Genomic DNA, 20,473 nt, shown 5'->3' on the forward strand with positions numbered 1-20,473 from the left:
TCGCCTTTGAAGTCGACTGCAGTTAAGTGATTTCCCAGGGTTCCTTCCTCAGCTAGTGTTTTGAGGCTGGATCTGGACTCGGATCATTCTAGCTCTATCCGCTATGGTGCTTCCTAGCTACCTCTGAAAGGGAAGAGACCTCAGGGACCACCTAAGTCCCACATACCTCAACAAGGAGGGCCCCTACATCATCTGACATACGTGTGCTCATTACACTTTTAGATGGCTCTCATTAGGAGCTTATTCCTTATGTCAAGTCTTAATCTGCTCTTGGTGACCTTTATCCATTGCTTCTAGAGCCGCCCTTCGAGACCAAGCACAAGTCCAACACCCCTTTCATATGATGGTCCTTCAAGTACCTGAGGAAAGCTAGCATGGCTCCCAGTAAGTCTTGTGTCCAGGCCAGGCACTCTCAGTTCACCTTCTTAAAATCTGGCTCCCAGAACTAAGCAAAGCACTCCACATTTGGCCTGGACTCTTAACACCTGACGCGTTGAGACACTGGACCTCTTGGTACAGTCTAAAACTAAACTGACTTTCTTTAGTCGCTGTAATGCACAGTTAGCTTATTTAAAATATTGAGGTTGTGGGCCACTCTGATTCCCAAACCTTTATCAAAATGCTCTATAGCTACAGAGTCCCCATCTTGCACTTGTAAGGCTCCAAATTTATGCCTATTAAATGTCATCTCATTCGATTTTGCTCAGCATTTGGGTGGCTGAAATCTTTTTGAAATGTGCAGCTTTGTGGCACCTGCAAATTTAATAGAAGGTAGATGGGAAGGGGGCAGCTGGGTAGCTCAGTGGACTGAGAGCAAGGCCTAGAGATGGGAGGTCCTAGGTTCAAATCTGGCCTCAGACACTTCCCAGCTGGGTGACCCTGGGCAAGTCACTTGACCCCCATGGCCTAGCCCTTACCGCTCTTCTGTCTTGGAGGCACTACACAGTAGTGACTCCAAGATGGAAGGTGAGGGCTTAAAAAAGAAAATTTAAAAATTTTTTTAAATTTAAAAAAAAAAGAAGGTAGATGGGACATCTTGGCCTTCATCCAAGTCATTGATAAAAATGTGAAGAAGTCCATGGCCACGTGCCCACAGAGACTTCCTATCATGATGACATCAAGCCCCTAGTCAAGCACTCCCAAATCCACTTTATTGTGTTATCATCTGGCCCCTTTTTCATTCCTTTCCACAAAAATAGCATGACAAACTCCATCATAGGCCTGGCTAAAATCTGTGCAAACTGCATCTGCAAGAGTCCTCTCTCTGATCTACAAAACCATTAACCATGGCAACCAAAAGCATTGAAGCTAATTGACTATGAGCTGTTCTGAAGGAAGGCCTGGGGAATTCTAGGCCTCGGGAACCTTACTACGAGCCCTCTGAAATCAGCTCTCCTAAGACAACAAACGGCCTAGCTTTCTTCTCCTCTACCACCAAGCCGACACCGATTACATGCTCTCTGCCTAAAGTTCCCAGAATTTCCAACCCAGAAACCAGCTCCTCCTTGTTGGTGAAAACTAAACCCAAAAGACAAATTCCTTCATGAGCTGCTCCTCCCTGTCTGCAAGGATGAGCTCATTTATTCATAATAGCCACCTCAAACGTTTCTAGAGCACTATGAAGGGTAGAGAGTGCTTTCCATACGGTCTCTCATTGGAGTTGCACAGCTCCCCTAGGAGAAAGCGGCTACTGAGACTATGACACCCATTTTATAGATGGGGAAACAGACTTTAAAAAAAGCTAAGTAACTTGTCTATGGTCATCCAGTTAACAAGTGTAATTTGAACCAGTTTTCCCAACTACAAACTCGGCACTCTACACATTATGCCTCACTGTGTTTTTTAGTCCCTTACTTTCCGGCTTGGAGTCAATACTGTGTATGGGTTCCAAGGCAGAAGAGCGGTAAGGGCTAGGCCATGGGGGTCAAGTGACTTACCCAGGGTCACACAGCTAGGAAATGTCTGAGGCCAGATTGGAACCCAGGAGCTCCGGTCTCTAGGCCTGACTCTCCATGCACTGAGCCATCCAGCTGCCCCCCATTTCTCTTGAACTGAGGTAGTTTAAGAAAGCATTAGCAGCTTTGCTTTTGAGGAAGAACTACAATACATAAGTAGACAAACGAAGTCATTGATAGTTCCATTTCATAGACTTATCTATTTCTTCTTTCTGCATAGGTGCTCTGGGACATACTCTACGGATCCTCTCATTTCTGTTCCTTCTTCACAAATGTTCTGATTCCTGGAGAGGCACAGGCAAGGTGGTGGAGCAGCAAGCCACAGTACAGCTATCTCCCCCTTAAAACTCCTCCAAATAGATCTAGAAATTGCAACAGCCTCAATCTTAATGGGGAAATCCAAGAAAAAGTCAATCATTTTTCCAGGCCAAATCAGGAGATCAGCAGAGTGTTTATGCCAAGAGCACTGCTGGACACCAAGGGAAGAGAAGATCCCAAACTCATACTAGGGCCCTGAGATCAAAACAGGCACTGTCAACCTGCTTGCTCATTACCTAGTAGCAGACCCAGGGCAGACAGAAGAGGGTTAGTGCAACCAAGGGTAGCCATAAGGAGTGGGGCTATTCAGATCCCAGAAGCAGTCGGGTCTCCATTTCAGCTTCTAGTCCAGAAGAATAACCAGGCTAGTAATACCAGGCACCAAGGCATTTCTGTCACTCCAAATGATTAGAGCTTCCCAGATGCTGATAATAGCTGAGTCTAGAAGCATTCTAGAAGCCTACCATTGCTCTGACATAAACCTGGGGGAGGAGGGAGGGAGGACACAAGCTTTTGGGTGCTAACTATATGCTGAACACACTGTGTTAAGTGCTTGCTAACAACCCTGTAAGGCAAGTACTCCTATTTTACATCTAAGGAAATGGAGGCAGAGGTTAAGTGACCTGTTCAGAGTCACACAGCTAAGAAATGACTGAGGCTAGCTAGGTGTGAACGCCGGCTTTCCTGACTCCAGGCACAACACTCTTGTCCTCTGCACCACCTAGCTGCCTCTTGGAACTTGCAGAGTTCAGATGGGAGGACGGCAATCAGACTTTTCCTGGGATCAGACCACTTGTTGAGGGCTGAAAGCATGATGATACCCAACCTGTACCTGAGATCCTGAAATCATACAGTATTCGATACTGCAAGAAAGAAGCAACAGAACCCGCCAAGACTGTCCCCCAGAATTGGGAAGTGCCCAACTCTAATATGAAAGAATGAGCAAAAAATGTCCAAACACAGAAAGCTACTGTGGTGACAGGGACTCTCAAGACAAATTCTCAGAAGAAAAGAATGACTCCAAAATATCTACAAGCAAGTTTGGAGAAAAACACAGCTTGAAAATAAACTCGACAAGAATTCCTGGAAGTTGAAAAAGGGGTTTTGTTAATGAGAGCTATGAAAAGAAGAACTGGAAAGGGAATTAACAACTTCACACAAGAGTACAAAATCTTGCCCAAGCAACAAAGCCTGCACATTGAAATGGACCAAAGCAAAGTCAGCGACCGAGATACCAAGAAATACTAAAGCAAAGTTAAAGGGCTGAAAAAAAGATGAAGGTACGTCATAACAAAAACAAGTGACTTGGAAATAAACAGAGGATCCCCCAATTGACAAATGGTCAAAGGATAAGAACAAGCAATATTTAGATGAAAACAACAAAGTCATCAATAATCATATGAAAAAAAATGTTCTAAATCGCTCTTGATTAGAGAAATGCAAATTAAAACAATGTTGAGGTACCACTTCCCACCTATCAGATTGGCCAATAGGGCAGTAAAAGAAAGTGGTAAATGTTGGGAGAGGATGTGGCAAAATTGGGACATTAATGCATTGTTTGGGGAGTTGTGAATTGATCCAACCATTCTGGAGGGCAATTTGGGCCTAGGCCCAAAGGGCTGGAAAACCGTGCAGACCCTTTGATCCAGTAATACCAGTCCTGGGTCTATATCCCAAAGAGATCATGAAGAAGGGGAAAAGACCTACTTGTACAAAAATATCTCTAGCAACGCTTTTGGTAGTGAAAAGGAATTGGAAATCAAAGGGATGCCCATCAATTGAGGACTGGCTGAACAACTTGTGGTACATGTTGGTGATGGAATCTATCATGCTAGAAGAAATGATAGGCAGGACGAGTTCAGAAAAAGCTGGAAAGACCTGCAGAAACTGATACAGAGTAAAATAAGCAGAACTGGCAGAACACTGTCCACGATAACAGCAATATTGAATGATGATTATCTGTAAAAACTTGGCCACTTTCAGCAATGCACTGATCTGGGACAATCCTAAAATGCTCTCCACCTCCAGAGAAAGAACTGGTGGAGTCGTCTTTCACATCAGTGTATCTTTGGTTTTATTTTGGGGTTTGGGTTATGTATAAGTTTGCTCTTACAACAATAACCAATATAGAAGTGTGTTTTACATGACAATAAAAATAAATTATTTTTTAAAAGAAAGAAGAGAGATGGAGAGAAAAAATTAGGAAAATGAGTGGACTATCTGCAAGCCATGACCAAAAAAAAAAAAGAGCCTGGAGATCGTTTTTTGAAATTTTTAACTAGGGGGTAGCTGGGTGGCTAAGTGGATTGAGAACCAGCCCTAGAGATGGGAGTTCCTGGGTTCAAATATGGCCTCAGACACTTCCTAGCTGTGTGACCCTGGGCAAGTCACTTGACTCCCATTGCCTAGTCTTTACTTATTGGTTCCAAGACAGAAGGTAGGGGTTTTTTTCAAATAAATAAAAATTTAACTGTTCAAATCTCTTAGGAAGGCAAAATAGAAATAGAAAAAATCACTGGGTTACCTACTGAATCAAAATGCCCAAGAACATCAAAGCCAAAATTCAAAGCTTCTAGGTGACGGTAAAAGTACCGCAAACAACCAGAAAATGAGAATTTGGGTAATGAGGAGCCACAGTCAGGATCACACATAATTTAGTAGTCACTATAATAAAGAAATGGAGAGCTTGGAATATTGTATTCTAGGAGATAAAGAATATACAGGCTTATATCCAAAATAATTTACCTAACAAAAGAGTATAAACCTTCATTTGCTTGTTCATTTTTTAGAATCAATACTATGTATTGGATGCATGGCAGAAGAGTGGTAAAGGAAAGGCAACGAGGGCTAAGTGACTTGTCCAGAGTCACATAGCTAGGAAATGTCTGAAGCCACATTGGAACCCAGGACCTCCCATCTCCAAGCCTGGCTCTCTTATCCACTGAGAGTCACTTAGTTGCCCTTAAACTACATTTATAAAGTGCTCAGCACAGTATTTGACACATAGTAGGCACTTAATAAATGTTTATTATTCCCTTACTTTCATCCTTCTTACCTGGAGTATTGCAAAGCCTCCTAGTTGGTCTCTCCAGCTTCTAGACTCTCCCTTCTCAAATATATCCTCCACACAGCTGTGAAAATGATCTTGCCAAGACACAGGACTCTATCACTCACCTCCTCGAAACCTTCTGTGGCAAAATGCAAACTACTCAGCTCAGTGTTTAAAGCCCTCTGCTGTCTGGCTCCCATCTCCCTTTCCAAAAGCATTTCCTGTTGCTCCTGATTCATACACTTTATATTATATCCAAACATTGTTATTAGCCATTTCCCTGAATTGGACATGAAATGGAACCTAGCTGTTTATTAACAGTATGATGGTATAGGTGGAAAATCCTAGAGATTCAACTAAAAAGTTATTTGAAACTCTCAATAATTTAATAAACCCACATAAATCATCAGCATTTTAGCACATCACTAACAAAAACCTACAAGGAGAGGCAGAGACAACTCAATTAAACTAACTACTAACAGAATAAAATAACTGGGATTACACCTGCCAAAACAAACCCAGGAACTCCATAAACATAACTATAAAATACTTTTTACACAAATAAAGTCAGATTTAAATAGTTGAAGAAATATTCATTGTTGAGTGAACATTCATAGTGGGCAGAGCCAATATAATTAAAGTGCTACTCCTACCTAAACTACTTTTTCAATGCCATCACAATTAAATCACCAAAAAGAATTTTATTGAGCTAGAAAAAATTACAAAATTCATCTGGAAGAACAAAAGATCAAGAATATTAAAGTTATTAATTTTTTAAATGTAAAGTAAGCAAGTCTATCAGTACCAGATTATAATTAGACTATAAAGCTATAATTATCAGATTTACAGACAGGAGGGGAATTTATAAGTAAATTACATGAAGAGCATCATGAGATGTAGTCAGAATTATCTATTTTACATTAAACTAATAAGGTTTTGTACAAATAAGACTAGTGTAGCCAAAATTAGGAGGGAAGCAGAAAATTGGGGGGGGGGGCACTCAGTTTCTCAGATAGAGGTCTCATCTCTAAAATATATAGAGAACTTTGTCAAACGTATAAAAATAAGAGCCATCCTTTGATTGATAAATGGTCAAAAGATATGAACAGTTTGGGAATGAAGAAAACAAAGCCATAAACAGGTACAGGAAAAACTGCTCTAAATCACTACTGATTGGAGAAATGCAAATCAAAGCAATTCTGAGATATCATCTCACATCCATCAGACTGGCTAAAATGAGAAAAGGACAAAGTGGCAAATGCTGGAGGGGCTGTGGGAAAATGGGGACACTGATACACTGTCAGTAGAATGCAATTTGGAATTATGCCCAGAGACTTATAAAACTGTGTCTATAACCTTAGACTAAGTGGTACCACTGCTGGGTCTATTTCCCAAGGAAATCAGGGGGAAATCCAAAATACTGATAGCAGCTCTTTGTGGTGGCAAAGAACTGAAAACTGAGAGGATGCCTATCAATTGGGGAATGGCTGAACAAATTATGGTATATAATTGTGATGCAAAACTGCACCATAATAAATGGTGAGGTTAATCTTTAAAAAAAAAACTTGGAAAGAAAAAATGAGGCAGCTAGGTGGTTCAGTAGACAAAGAGCCAGACCTGAAGTCAGGAACACTTGGGTTCAAATCTAACCTTGGACACTTTCTAGCCCTATGACCCTGGGCAAGTCACTTAACCCTAGTTGCCTAGCCTTTATTGCTCTTCTGTCCTGGAACTAATACTTAGTATTGATTCTAAGACAGAAAGTAAGGGCTTTTTTTTTAAACTAAGACTTACACAAAATAACGAAGAATGAAATGAGTAGAACCAAGAGAACGTTATGTACAGCTACAGAAATAATACTTGAAGAATGACTTGTGGATGCCCACCTCCAGAGAAGGAACATGAAAAAAAACCACAAAAGGCATAATTTATATATACAGATCTTTTTGTCAGGTGCGTCTTTTGTGGTGTGAACAGGAGAGGAAAGGGTTGAGAGACCTGGGAATAAATGCCATTAAAAAACCCAACATTAAGTGCTTCTTATCAGCCAAGAATTGAAGACCCAAGAACCAAGACATGTAAATACAAAATAATACCAAGAAATCATGAAAAAGGCTCATAAGAGTTGGCTGCAACCTGAAGGAAGCTGCTCAGGATTCCAAGAGGCAGAGGAAAGGAGAGAAGGCATTCCTAGACAAAAGCATGGCAGCAGGAGTTGAAGCATCTTGTAAGGGACAAAGGTAAGGCAGAGCTTGCTGCCTCTCCCCTTAGCGGTTCCCTGTGGCTGGAATTCTCTGCTCCCCATCTCAGAACCCCGGGCTTCCTTCAAGGCTCACTTTGGCATTATACCCTGGGGCAAGCCTCTCCTTTTTAGGCCTATGCCACTCCATGTGGCAGTGCTTTCTTCCTCCTGTTGTGGATCTGTCTGTTGTAGTCGGGTGTCCCCTCCCCCCCAATCCTAATAAAAGGGGTTTTTTTCTTTATCTATTTGTATACCCAGTACCTCACTGAGTGCTGGACGCTTAATAAGTACTTAATGAAATGGAATGACTTGGAAAGGCTCTTGGGTTGGTTCACATTGTTAATCCATGAATCTCTACACTAATGTCCTCTCTGGAGAGTTTCCATTTCTTGCAGGCTCGACAATGCAACAATCATATTCGATTTAGAGATAAAAGGAATTGTAGAGGCTATCTTGACCAACCCCTTCATTTCACAGAAGAGGAAATGGGCCCAGATAGGTTGTCAGCCAGTGGCAAAGGCAACATTTAAACCTAGGTTCCTCGAGTCCAAACCCAGGACTCCTTCAGCTGCACTGCCCTAAAAATCGTTTTTGGAGGCCGCTCTGCATATGTCTATCCATATTTCTCCTCATCCATATCGACAGGAACTGCTTTTTTTCCAATCAAGCAAAAGTATTTCGTAAGCTCCTACTATGTGCCAGGCATTGTAGCTACAAATCCAGGGATACAAGTTCCTGCCCTCGTGGAGTTGATATTTACTTATGTAAAGTATATACAAACTATCAAATAATTCCAGGAGGGGGAGAGAAGGCCCTAGAATGAGGTGAGAGATCAGGTAAAGCCTCATGTGGAGGTAGGAAAAGGAAGCTGGGGATCCTGAGACGCAGACAGGAGGAGAGGACACATTCTGGGCCCAGGAGAAAACATAGACATGGCAGGTAGAGGGGTATGGGCAAGGAGGAATAACATATGACAAGGCTGGAAAGGTAGTGTGAGCCCCATGATGAAGGGCCTTAAATGCTAACAGAGGGAGCCATCAGAATTTCCAGAGGTAATAGAGAGTGGAGTACCCCTTTGCCTTTGCTTTAGGAAAATTACTTTGGCTGCTATGTGAAGGACAGAGTGGGGAGAGAAAAGCCTTCAGGTGCAGATGGGAGACCAATTAGGCTACTGCAATAGTCTAGCCAAGAGGTGGTGACAACATTGCGAAGCTAGAAACAACAAGACTTGGCAGCTAGACAGGGTGAGGAATTGAAGGAATGACCCGAGTGACTGGAATGACAGTGGTAGCCCTAAGGAGACGGTTGCCGATATGGGACATCGGTGCCCAGGAGGGAGACTAGATTTGAATACCTGTATAGAACTGGAATTTGTCCACATAGAGATGCTACTTAAACTTATGGATTACCCGCAATGGCTTGCATGGGAGAAGTAGCAGGAGAGGTCATCAAAAGACAGTTTGGTATGATGGAGTACCTGAGTAACCTTAAACAAGTCACTTCCCTTCCACAGGCCTCAATTTCTGCATCTATAACATCGGAGGACTCGACTGAATGGCCTTTGGACACCCAAGTCTAAACCTAGGATAGCCTTATGTCTATTCCCCTGAGAGGGACACACTTCTTCGGTCCTGATATCAGAGGCATGTCGAGGTTTACCGGAATGAGAATCGCGCAGACAGACCCTCAATTAGGAATCAAAGAATGAACACAATGTGCAAGGGCCTTCCTTGCTTCCACCCCAATTGCACTTTGAGTCACAGCCTCAAAAGAAAGTAGAGGGACAAGCTGCATCCTTCCTGCCTATTGTCCAAAGGAATTGACAAGAAAGAACCGTCTGGGTACAATCCACAAGTCTTTAAATACATTCTTCAATCATTCCTCAGAAGAAGCATCTTAACTCTTTGCATGGCCCACATCACAGAGGGCCTCAGGTGGGAATTCAACTACTCACTTCCATTATTGAGAGAGGAGGAGAGGCCTTCATCAGGAACTACCAGCTGTAAAAGCAATGCTTTGGTGAACTTTGGTGCCTGTTGGGCTCCCTCAGAACTCTTGGGTCACATTTCCCATGAATCCCTGTTTGGGTAGGCAGCAGGGACTGGGAGTCAAGATATACCTGGATTGGAGGCCTGGGCCCACTCTAATCAGCCCTTGGTCTGGCACTCTCATTTGCCCTTTGCACATAGCAGCTTGGGTGATGTTCAGGTGCACTCCTGCTCTCTGCCCCTCTGTGCATCTATGAACTCCTAGGGGGCTCAAGGTGAGCCGAGCCGAGGACATCATACAGAATAGGCACGAGGCCTTTTGGCTGAACTGTGTAACTTTAGGCAAATCATTTCATCTGTCCAGGCCCCAGGACTAGCCTGGCCACTTTTCCGATATGCTCCCCAGCTGATTCTCTGAAACAGTGCCTGTCTACACTGAGACCATATCACTCCAACCAATACTACTTACCAGGAGCTAAAACTTGTGACATAAATGGCAAAGCAGCAATAACCACACATAAAAAAAAGTGAACACAGCAAGAAGCCCAAAAAAGACTTTCAGAAAAGTGTTCTTGTTATATCACTTATAAATGGCACTACTTTTAGGAATTCAAAACTAGCTGAAAAGGGGTGGCTAGGTTTGGGAGGACCCGAGTTCAAACATCACCTCAGACACTTTCTAGCTGTGGGACCCTGGGCAAGTCACTCCAATTGCCTAGCCCTTGCTGCTTTTCTGCCTTAGAATTGTTACTAAGATAGAAGGGGAAGGTTAAAAAAATCTAACTATAGACTTCCGGTTAAGATGGTGGCTTAGAGAAAGCTGAAGTTCAGATCTCCGGAAAACCCTTCCCGACCGATCTCAAACTAGAAGCTCCTAAGGCGCCGAAATTCAAAACGATCAACAGCACAGACCCTGGGAACCCTCCTCCTGGACCTGGACCCGGATCAAAAGGTACGGCTCCCCTTAAAAGCCAGAACCCCGAGATCCCTCGGACCTCAGGGGTAGGAGCGCAGAGTCCAAGGCTCCCGGAAGCCGCAGCCCAGCCGGGCTCAGAGAGCAGAACCCTCAGGGCCTTCTACAGTCCCGGTGAAAGTTACTGCCTGGGGCTTCCGCTGCAGAGAGCTGGTCAAAACAACAGCAACCCTCAGGGCGGGCAAGACAGCCTCACGGGCTGGATCCTGCTATCCAAGTCTCAGTGAAAGTCTGTGCTCTCGGAGCTTGGGGAAGCGGCAGCCCATCCCCCCGCAGGCCAACGAAACAGCCTCATGGCCAGGGATTCTGAAGGCAACTTCCGGAAATCGAGCCAGGGGGAGAGTGTGGCCTCGTGGTCCGACCCTTCCATTCCAGTTCCAGTGAGGCATATTCAGTTTAACCCAGGGAACGCTCATAGAACCAACATCTGCCCAGGACTAAAGCCTCTGATCACCAGACAAAGACAAGAAAAGCCAATCCTCCACGTTCAGAGATGACAAACTCCACAGAAGCACAGAAGCCCCAAAATACCAAGAAAAATAAGAAGAAAGGGGCGACTCTGGACACATTCTATGGAGCCAAAATACAAAATACAGAGCAGATAGAAGATATACAAGAAAATTCTCCAAAATCTTCCAAAGGAAATAGAAACTCTCCACAAACCCATGAAGAATTTGAATCAGAAAGGACCAAAAAGATGGAAGCCCTCTGGGAGGAAAAGTGGGAAATGATGCAAAAGAAATTCACGCATCTACAAAACCAGTTTGACCAAACTGTAAAAGAAAACCAGGCTTTAAAGCAAGAACTAATAAAGCAAAGCCAAAACACCAAGAAATTAGAAGAGAACATAAAATATCTCACCGACAAGGTGATAGATCTGGAAAACAGGGGGAGAAGAGAAAATTTAAGAATAATTGGACTCCCAGAAAAGCCAGAAATAAACACCAAACTGGACATGGTGATACAAGATATAATCAAAGAAAATTGCCCAGAGATTCTAGAACAAGGGGGCAATACAGCCACTGACAGAGCTCACAGAACACCTTCTACACTAAACCCCCAAAAGACAACTCCCAGGAATGTAATTGCCAAATTCCAAAGCTATCAAACAAAAGAAAAAATCCTACAGGAAGCCAGAAAAAGACAATTTAGATATAAAGGAATGCCAATCAGGGTCACACAAGACCTTGCAAGTTCTACGCTGAATGATCGTAAGGCATGGAACATGATCTTCAGAAAGGCAAGAGAGCTGGGTCTCCAACCAAGAATCAGCTACCCAGCAAAACTGACTATATACTTCCAAGGGAAAGTATGGGCATTCAACAAAATAGAAGACTTCCAACTTTTTGCAAAGAAAAGACCAGAGCTCTGTGGAAAGTTTGATACCGAAAATCAAAGAGCAAGGAATACCTGAAAAGGTAAATATTAAGGAAAGGGGAAAAATGTTATCTTCTTTTACTCAAACTCTCTTCTATAAGGACTACATTTATATCAACCTATGTATACTAATATGTGGGGAAAATGTAATGTATAAATAGGGGGTAAAGAAAGACCAAATAGAATAATGGTTCTCACACAAAGATTCACAGGGGAAGGGGAGGGGAAGAAAACTCCTATAAGAAGGAGAGGAAGAGAGGGGGGGGGGTTTACTTAAACCTCAATCTCAGGGAAATCAACTCTGAGAGGGAAAAACATCCAGATCCATTGGGATCTTGAATTCTATCTTACCCAACAAGGGTAAGGAGAAGGGAAAACCAAGGGGGGGAGGGGGAGAGGGAGAACAAAAAGGGAGGGAAAGAGAGGGGGGGAGGGGGAGGGAACAAAAAGGGAGGGACTAAAAAGGGAAACATCAAGGGAGGGGACAAGGGGGACTGATTCAAAGTAAATCACTGGACTAAAAGGTAGAGCCGAAGAAGAAAAGGTTAGAATTAGGGAAGGCAATCAAAATGCCAGGGAGTCCACAAATGACAATCATAACTTTGAACGTGAATGGGATGAACTCACCCATAAAACGTAGACGAATAGCTGAATGGATTAGAATCCAAAACCCTACCATATGTTGTCTTCAAGAAACACACATGAGGCGGGTTGACACCCACAAGGTCAGAATTAAAGGATGGAGTAAGACCTTCTGGGCCTCAACTGATAGAAAGAAGGCAGGAGTGGTAATCATGATATCTGATAAAGCCAATGCAAAAATAGACCTGATCAAAAGGGATAGGGAAGGTAATTATATTTTGTTAAAAGGGACTCTAGACAATGAGGAAATATCATTAATCAACATGTATGCACCAAATAATATAGCACCCAAATTTCTAATGGAGAAACTAGGAGAATTGAAGGAAGAAATAGACAATAAAACCATACTAGTGGGAGACTTAAACCAACCATTATCAAATTTAGATAAATCAAATCAAAAAATAAATAAGAAAGAGGTAAAAGAAGTGAATGAAATCTTAGAAAAATTAGAATTAATAGACATATGGAGAAAAATAAATAGGGATAAAAAGGAATACACCTTCTTCTCAGCACCACATGGCACATTCACAAAAATTGACCATACATTAGGTCACAGAAACATAGCACACAAATGCAAAAAAGCAGAAATAATGAATGCAGCCTTCTCAGATCACAAGGCAATAAAAATAATGATTAGTAATGGTACATGGAAAACCAAATCTAAAACCAATTGGAAATTAAACAATATGATACTCCAAAACCGTTTAGCTAAAGAAGAAATCATAGAAACAATTAATAATTTCATCAAGGAAAATGACAATGGCGAAACATCCTTTCAAACCTTTTGGGATGCAGCCAAAGCGGTAATCAGAGGCAAATTCATATCCCTGAAAGCTCATATTAACAAACAAGGGAGAGCAGAGATCAATCAATTGGAAATGCAATTGAAAAAACTCGAAAGCGATCAAATTAAAAACCCCCAGCAGAAAACCAAATTAGAAATCCTAAAAATTAAGGGAGAAATTAATAAAATCGAAAGTGATAGAACTATTGATTTAATAAATAAGACAAGAAGCTGGTACTTTGAAAAAACAAACAAAATAGACAAAGTACTGGTCAATCTAATTAAAAAAAGGAAGGAAGAAAAGCAAATTCACAGCATTAAAGATGAAAAGGGGGACGACAGCACCTCCAATGAGGAGGAAATTAAGGCAATCATTAGAAATTACTTTGCCCAATTATATGGCAATAAATACACCAATTTAGGAGAAATGGATGAATATATACAAAAATACAAACTGCCTAGACTAACAGAAGAAGAAATAGAATTCTTAAATAATCCCATATCAGAAATTGAAATCCATCAAGCCATCAAAGAACTTCCTAAGAAAAAATCCCCAGGGCCTGATGGATTCACCTGTGAATTCTATCAAACATTCAGAGAACAGTTAACCCCAATACTATACAAACTATTTGACATAATAAGCAAAGAGGGAGTTCTACCAAACTCCTTTTATGACACAAACATGGTACTGATTCCAAAACCAGGCAGGTCAAAAACAGAGAAAGAAAACTATAGACCAATCTCCCTAATGAATATAGATGCAAAAATTTTAAATAGGATACTAGCAAAAAGACTCCAGCAAGTGATCAGAAGGATCATTCACCATGATCAAGTAGGATTCATACCAGGGATGCAGGGCTGGTTCAACATTAGGAAAACCATCCACATAATTGACCACATCAACAAGCAAACTAGCAAGAACCACATGATTATCTCAATAGATGCAGAAAAAGCCTTTGATAAAATACAACACCCATTCCTATTAAAAACACTAGAAAGCATAGGAATAGAAGGGTCATTCCTAAAAATAATAAACAGTATATATCTAAAACCAACAGCTAATATCATCTGCAATGGGGATAAACTAGATGCATTCCCAATAAGATCAGGAGTGAAACAAGGATGCCCATTATCACCTCTACTATTTGACATTGTACTAGAAACACTAGCAGTAGCAATTAGAGAAGATAAAGAAATTGAAGGCATCAGAATAGGCAAGGAGGAGACCAAGTTATCACTCTTTGCGGATGACATGATGGTCTACTTAAAGAATCCTAGAGATTCAACCAAAAAGCTAATTGAAATAATCAACAACTTTAGCAAAGTTGCAGGATACAAAATAAACCCACATAAATCATCAGCTTTTCTATATATCTCCAACACAGCTCAGCAGCAAGAACTAGAAAGAGAAATCCCATTCAAAATCACCTTAGACAAAATAAAATACCTAGGAATCTATCTCCCAAGACAAACACAGGAACTATATGAACACAACTACAAAACACTCGCCACACAACTAAAATTAGACTTGAACAATTGGAAAAACATTAACTGCTCATGGATAGGACGAGCCAATATAATAAAAATGACCATCCTACCCAAACTTATTTATCTATTTAGTGCCATACCCATTGAACTACCAAAATACTTCTTCACTGATTTAGAAAAAACCATAACAAAGTTCATTTGGAAGAACAAAAGATCAAGGATATCCAGGGAAATAATGAAAAAAAACACATATGATGGGGGCCTTGCAGTCCCAGACCTCAAACTATATTACAAAGCAGCAGTCATCAAAACAATTTGGTACTGGCTAAGAAACAGAAAGGAAGATCAGTGGAATAGACTGGGGGAAAACGACCTCAGCAAGACAGTATACGATAAACCCAAAGATCCCAGCTTTTGGGACAAAAATCCACTATTCGATAAAAACTGCTGGGAAAATTGGAAGACAGTGTGGGAGAGACTAGGAATAGATCAACACCTCACACCCTACACCAAGATAAATTCAAAATGGGTGAGTGACTTAAACATAAAGAAGGAAACCATAAGTAAATTGGGTAAACACAGAATAGTATACATGTCAGACCTTTGGGAGGGGAAAGGCTTTAAAACCAAGCAAGATATAGAAAGAATCACAAAATGTAAAATAAATAATTTTGACTACATCAAACTAAAAAGCTTTTGTACAAACAAAACCAATATAACTAAAATCAGAAGGGAAACAACAAATTGGGAAAAAATCTTCATAGAAACCTCTGACAAAGGTTTAATTACTCATATTTATAATGAGCTAAATCAATTGTACAAAAAATCAAGCCATTCTCCAATTGATAAATGGGCAAGGGAAATGGATAGGCAGTTCTCAGATAAAGAAATCAAAACTATTAACAAGCACATGAAGAAGTGTTCTACATCTCTTATAATCAGAGAGATGCAAATCAAAACAACTCTGAGGTATCACCTCACACCTAGCAGATTGGCTAACATAACAGCAAAGGAAAGTAATGAATGCTGGAGGGGATGTGGCAAAGTAGGGACATTAATTCATTGCTGGTGGAGCTGTGAACTGATCCAACCATTCTGGAGGGCAATTTGGAACTATGCCCAAAGGGCGACAAAAGAATATCTACCCTTTGACCCAGCCATAGCACTGCTGGGTCTGTACCCCAAAGAGATAATGGACACAAAGACTTGTACAAAAATATTCATAGCTGCGCTCTTTGTGGTGGCCCAAAACTGGAAAACGAGGGGATGCCCATCAATTGGGGAATGGCTGAACAAACTGTGGTATATGTTGGTGATGGAATACTATTGTGCTCAAAGGAATAATAAAGTGGAGAAGTTCCATGGAGACTGGAACAACCTCCAGGAAGTGATGCAGAGCGAGAGGAGCAGAACCAGGAGAACATTGTACACAGAGACTAATACACTGTGGTATAATCGAACGTAATGGACTTCTACATTAGGGGCGGTGTAATGTCCCTGAACAACTTTCAGGGATCCAGGAGAAAAAAAAACACCATTCATAAGCAAAGGATAAACTATGGGAGTGGAAACACTGAGAAAAAGCAACTGCCTGAATACAGAGGTTGAGGGGACATGACAGAGGATAGACTTTAAATGAACACTCTAATGCAAATACTAACAACAAAGCAATGGGTTCAAATCAAGAAAACATCTAATGCCCAGTGGACTTACGCGTCGGCTATGGGGGGTGGGGGGAGGAAAAGAAAATGATCTATGTCTTTAACGAATAATGCTTGGAAATGATCAAATAAAATATATTTTAAAAAAAAAATCTAACTATATGCCTAGAAGTAGTTTGAGGCCCTCACACACTCAAGGAATCCACAAAATGTCCACGATGGAAAGTTATCTGTAACACTGCCCAGCACAGTTCACTGGTCCTTAAGCATTTGGGGCTAGAGCATTAGAAGCAGCCACAGTTGCACTGAGATACCACCTGGAGCTGGACCTATGTAATTTAGGCATTTGGCCTCTCCAGGACTTAGCTCCTTCGTTTGTCATATGAGGACACTGGGACTGGCTTACCTTGAAGGCCTCCGCCAGCTCTACACTGTCCAACCTCCACATAACTGGTTTTCTTCTCCCCGAACCTTTGGGTGTACCAATGTTCTCCAATACTTCAATGCTTTAATGGACCACAAGTGCTAGAGTGGGCAGAAACCCTGAAAAGGTCTCCTCATCTAATCCTCTCAATTTGTAAGTGAGAGAACAACCTCGGGATCCAATAGCTCATACTGTCATGGGTATTTTCTCCAACAAAACAAACTGGCAGCACAAGTGGGATATCGAACTGGACACTGATTTTTAGAATCAGCCCTGGATTCAAATCTCAGCTCTGCTACAGAAGACTTCTACAACCTTGGGCAAGTCACTTAAGCTCTCTGGGTTGACTACTTGGTCTTTGGAAATCTCCAGGTCCATCTTACTTTCATATTTTTCCAGCAGATTATTCTCATTCTCTCTTCATTCTCTAGTATCTCCTGCCTGCTTTCCTGCTGCCCATCACCATGCACATGTCTCTCCATTCTTAACCAACTCTCACTTGATCCAGCCATCCCCACTAGATCTGTTTGCTATCTGCCCTCTTCTTCTCAGCTAAACTCCATCAGTCTAAACCAGATGGATTCAGTTGCCATGTCTATGCAGATGACTGCCAGCCCTAGTCGCTGTCCTGAGCTCTAATCTCATACCACCAACTGCCTTTTGGTCACATCAGACCACACGTGCCAGCTTGCTCAAACCAAAACTCGCCATTCTCCAGCCGCCCCAGCTCTCCCTTCTTTTAATTTCCTCATTACTACTGACAACGGTGCCACCGGCCTCCCGATCAGCCAGGTTCATGACTCCAATGTCATCCTCCACCTTTTGCTCTCACTCAAGGGCCATCCCCATACCCCAGCTGGTGTCCACTCACCATTTCCAGCTTCACAACAGTTCTCTTCTCCCCTCTCACCTGGAAACTGCCCTCTCCAAATCATCTTCCACTCAGCTGCCCAAGTGACTTTCCAAAAGCCCAGTTCTCACTATGCCACACTCTCTATTATCTCCAGGAACCAATCCAAAGTGCTCTGTTCACTACTGAAAGCTCTTCACAACTTGGCCTCTTCCTCTCTGTCCAGTCTTTTTATACCTCACTCCTCTCCTCAAGTCTATACTGCAGTGACGAATGCCTCCTTGCTGCTCTTCACAGACTATCCCTCTCCTGATCCTGTGCCTTCTCACTGACTGTCCCCCATGCCTGGAATACTCTCTCCTCACCTCTGCCTTCTGGATTTCATAAAGCTTCAGCTCCAATTCCACCTTCTACCAGAAGCCTTTCCCAGCCCTGCCCCCCCCCCCCCCCCGCCTCCCCGGAATGCTAGTGCCTTCCCTCAGTGCTTAGCTCCAACCCACCCTCTACAGATCTCCTGTGGACATATTTGTTTGGCTATGGTCCCCCCATTAGAAAGTCGGCTCTTTGAGGTCAAACAAAAGATGTTTGTCTTTCTTTGGGTCCTCAGCACTTCTACCGTGCCTGACACATAGTAAGCATTTAATTCGGCTAAAGAGTTGTTAATTGATGATTAAGGAGACTCGGGAGAATTGCACGTTCCTCCTTGATGTGTCAGTTTGGAATTTTTATGGTGGTTTAATTACAATAGTAGGAAGAAATTAAGAAGAAGAAGAGAGAGGAAAGGGTATAAGATTTTCTCTGGCCTAGCCTAAGCCAAGGGAAGTTCAGAGGCCTCAGCCAACAGGCCTCCTCAGAAGATTATTCTAGCTTGGCTTCCAGCCATGAGGACTCTTCCAAGATGAGGGGTCTCCTTGGAGGATAGTGCTTTAGGAGGTAAAGGAAAGGAGGACTCAGCAGCCACTCACCAAGGTAGCTCAGGGAAGATGCCTCACCTAAACCACGCTACAAAGCTTCTCCCAGTAACCTCACCACCAAGCCACAAATGCCAAACTGCCACCAGGAGCTCCCAACCTCACCGAGCCGTGAGAGCCCAACATCGCTGAGTGAGCCCAATATCACTGAGAGCGAGAGAGCCTGGAGTGAGGAAGTGACATGAAATATATAGATAGTTCTTTACATCACTTCCTGCCACTCACATGTACCAACGGTAGCTTAAGTTTGGCTTAGGGCATCCCAGGGGGTCTGTTAGTTGTTTCTGATTTGTCGCTTGCTAGCACATGCCAATCATAGGCTATCCTCCTCACAGTTAATCCGTAAGTGGGGCTGTATACATTCCTGGTTGCTAGAATTCTAAAGACTAAGCAGGGTGGAGTAAAACTAAAATTCACAACCCCAAGAAAGCCATTTGTGAGTTGGGGGTGATGTCTATCCTGAACACATGAAAATTTTCCCCAGAACAACAAGGAGGTAAGAGTTACTTGTTCCAATAACCATGAAAGCAGTCCTGGGGAACACTTAGAGCTTGGTCAGACATCAAATATGCCAAGGTCATCCACAGCATCTTGTGTCATTGGCAGTCATCTTGCCAAAATCAGGAGTCCGAAATGTTGAAGATCGTGCCAAATTCACCGACACAGCATCGTTTCCCAATGCAGTTCAAGAGCCATCAACAACTACAATGTGGGATTTTACCAACATACTGATTAGGCTCCTAAGCATATGCTAAGATCACATAAGATTTCTTGACAGAATCAGCATCGACAGGCGCTGGAGGAATCCATCTAGTTCAATCTTTGGCAGAAAAAGGCTTTCACTTCAACAAATCTGACAAGTGGTCACCCACTGACACTACTTGGACACTTCCAATGAGAGAATTCACAGCCTCCTGAGGCTACACTAGACTCTTTGCACAGTCCTACATGTTGAGCTGTTTCTCTGGAAATCAAGTCTGAATTCACTGCTTTTCAACTTCGAGTCACCATTCCCACAGAGGCAATCCACCCCCCCCCCAAATATGAGAGTCCTTCAGATGCTGGAAGTCCTATCACAGTCCTCATGAACCTTTCCTCCAGTCTAAGCACCCACCAAATGATTCTCAGAAGGCATGACATTACCAGCAAAGGATTCTGTCGAATAATCCCTTGCTTATTAATATTAAGCCAAACACAAAACAGGGAGAAACGTACTTGGCAAACGTGGTCACCTGCTGGCTAAAGGGAAGAGGCACACTTTAGAGGTGGACGGTTTTTGCAGTGATTTTTGTTTGAACCAAGCCCCACAAACATTCAAGGGCTTTCTCAATGAGATCCACAGCCACACAAAAAAGATTGGCCTCTTTGCTATGTGGTATAACGGAAAGAATGCTGGGTTTAGAGTTGAAGGCCCTGCATTCAAATCCAAACTTAGAGATTTTCTGCCTGAAGCAAGTTACTTTCTCTCTCTTGACCTCAGTTTCCTCATCTGTAAGGATGAAGGGACTAAGCTAAATGGCTTCTAAGGACCCTTGCAGCTCTAAGTCTGGTACTATAAGGCATTAGTCCCCCAATATAGCTATCTTGGCCAGGCCCTGCAGATGAACAATGAGTGGAATGTAGAATATTAGCAGCAATAACTTGGGTGATAGGGGACTGGCCAAGCCTAGCCCTTGGGAAGCATGGACTTTGAAGAATATATAGGCACAGTATTGAGTCTGCTAACCATGGAGTGAAGAAATAGGCATATG

The 20,473-nt window shown here is 42.4% G+C and overlaps 1 protein-coding gene across 5 annotated transcripts in view; it reads right to left on the reverse strand.

Moving 5' to 3' along the window:
- Positions 1-20,473, reverse strand: part of TEX11 (testis expressed 11) — a 212,543-nt gene that overhangs the window by 143,412 nt on the left and 48,658 nt on the right. The gene's annotated exons all lie outside the window — the stretch shown is intronic.

This window comes from Monodelphis domestica, chromosome X (genome assembly GCF_027887165.1).
Source record: "Monodelphis domestica isolate mMonDom1 chromosome X, mMonDom1.pri, whole genome shotgun sequence".
NCBI lineage: Eukaryota > Metazoa > Chordata > Mammalia > Didelphimorphia > Didelphidae > Monodelphis > Monodelphis domestica.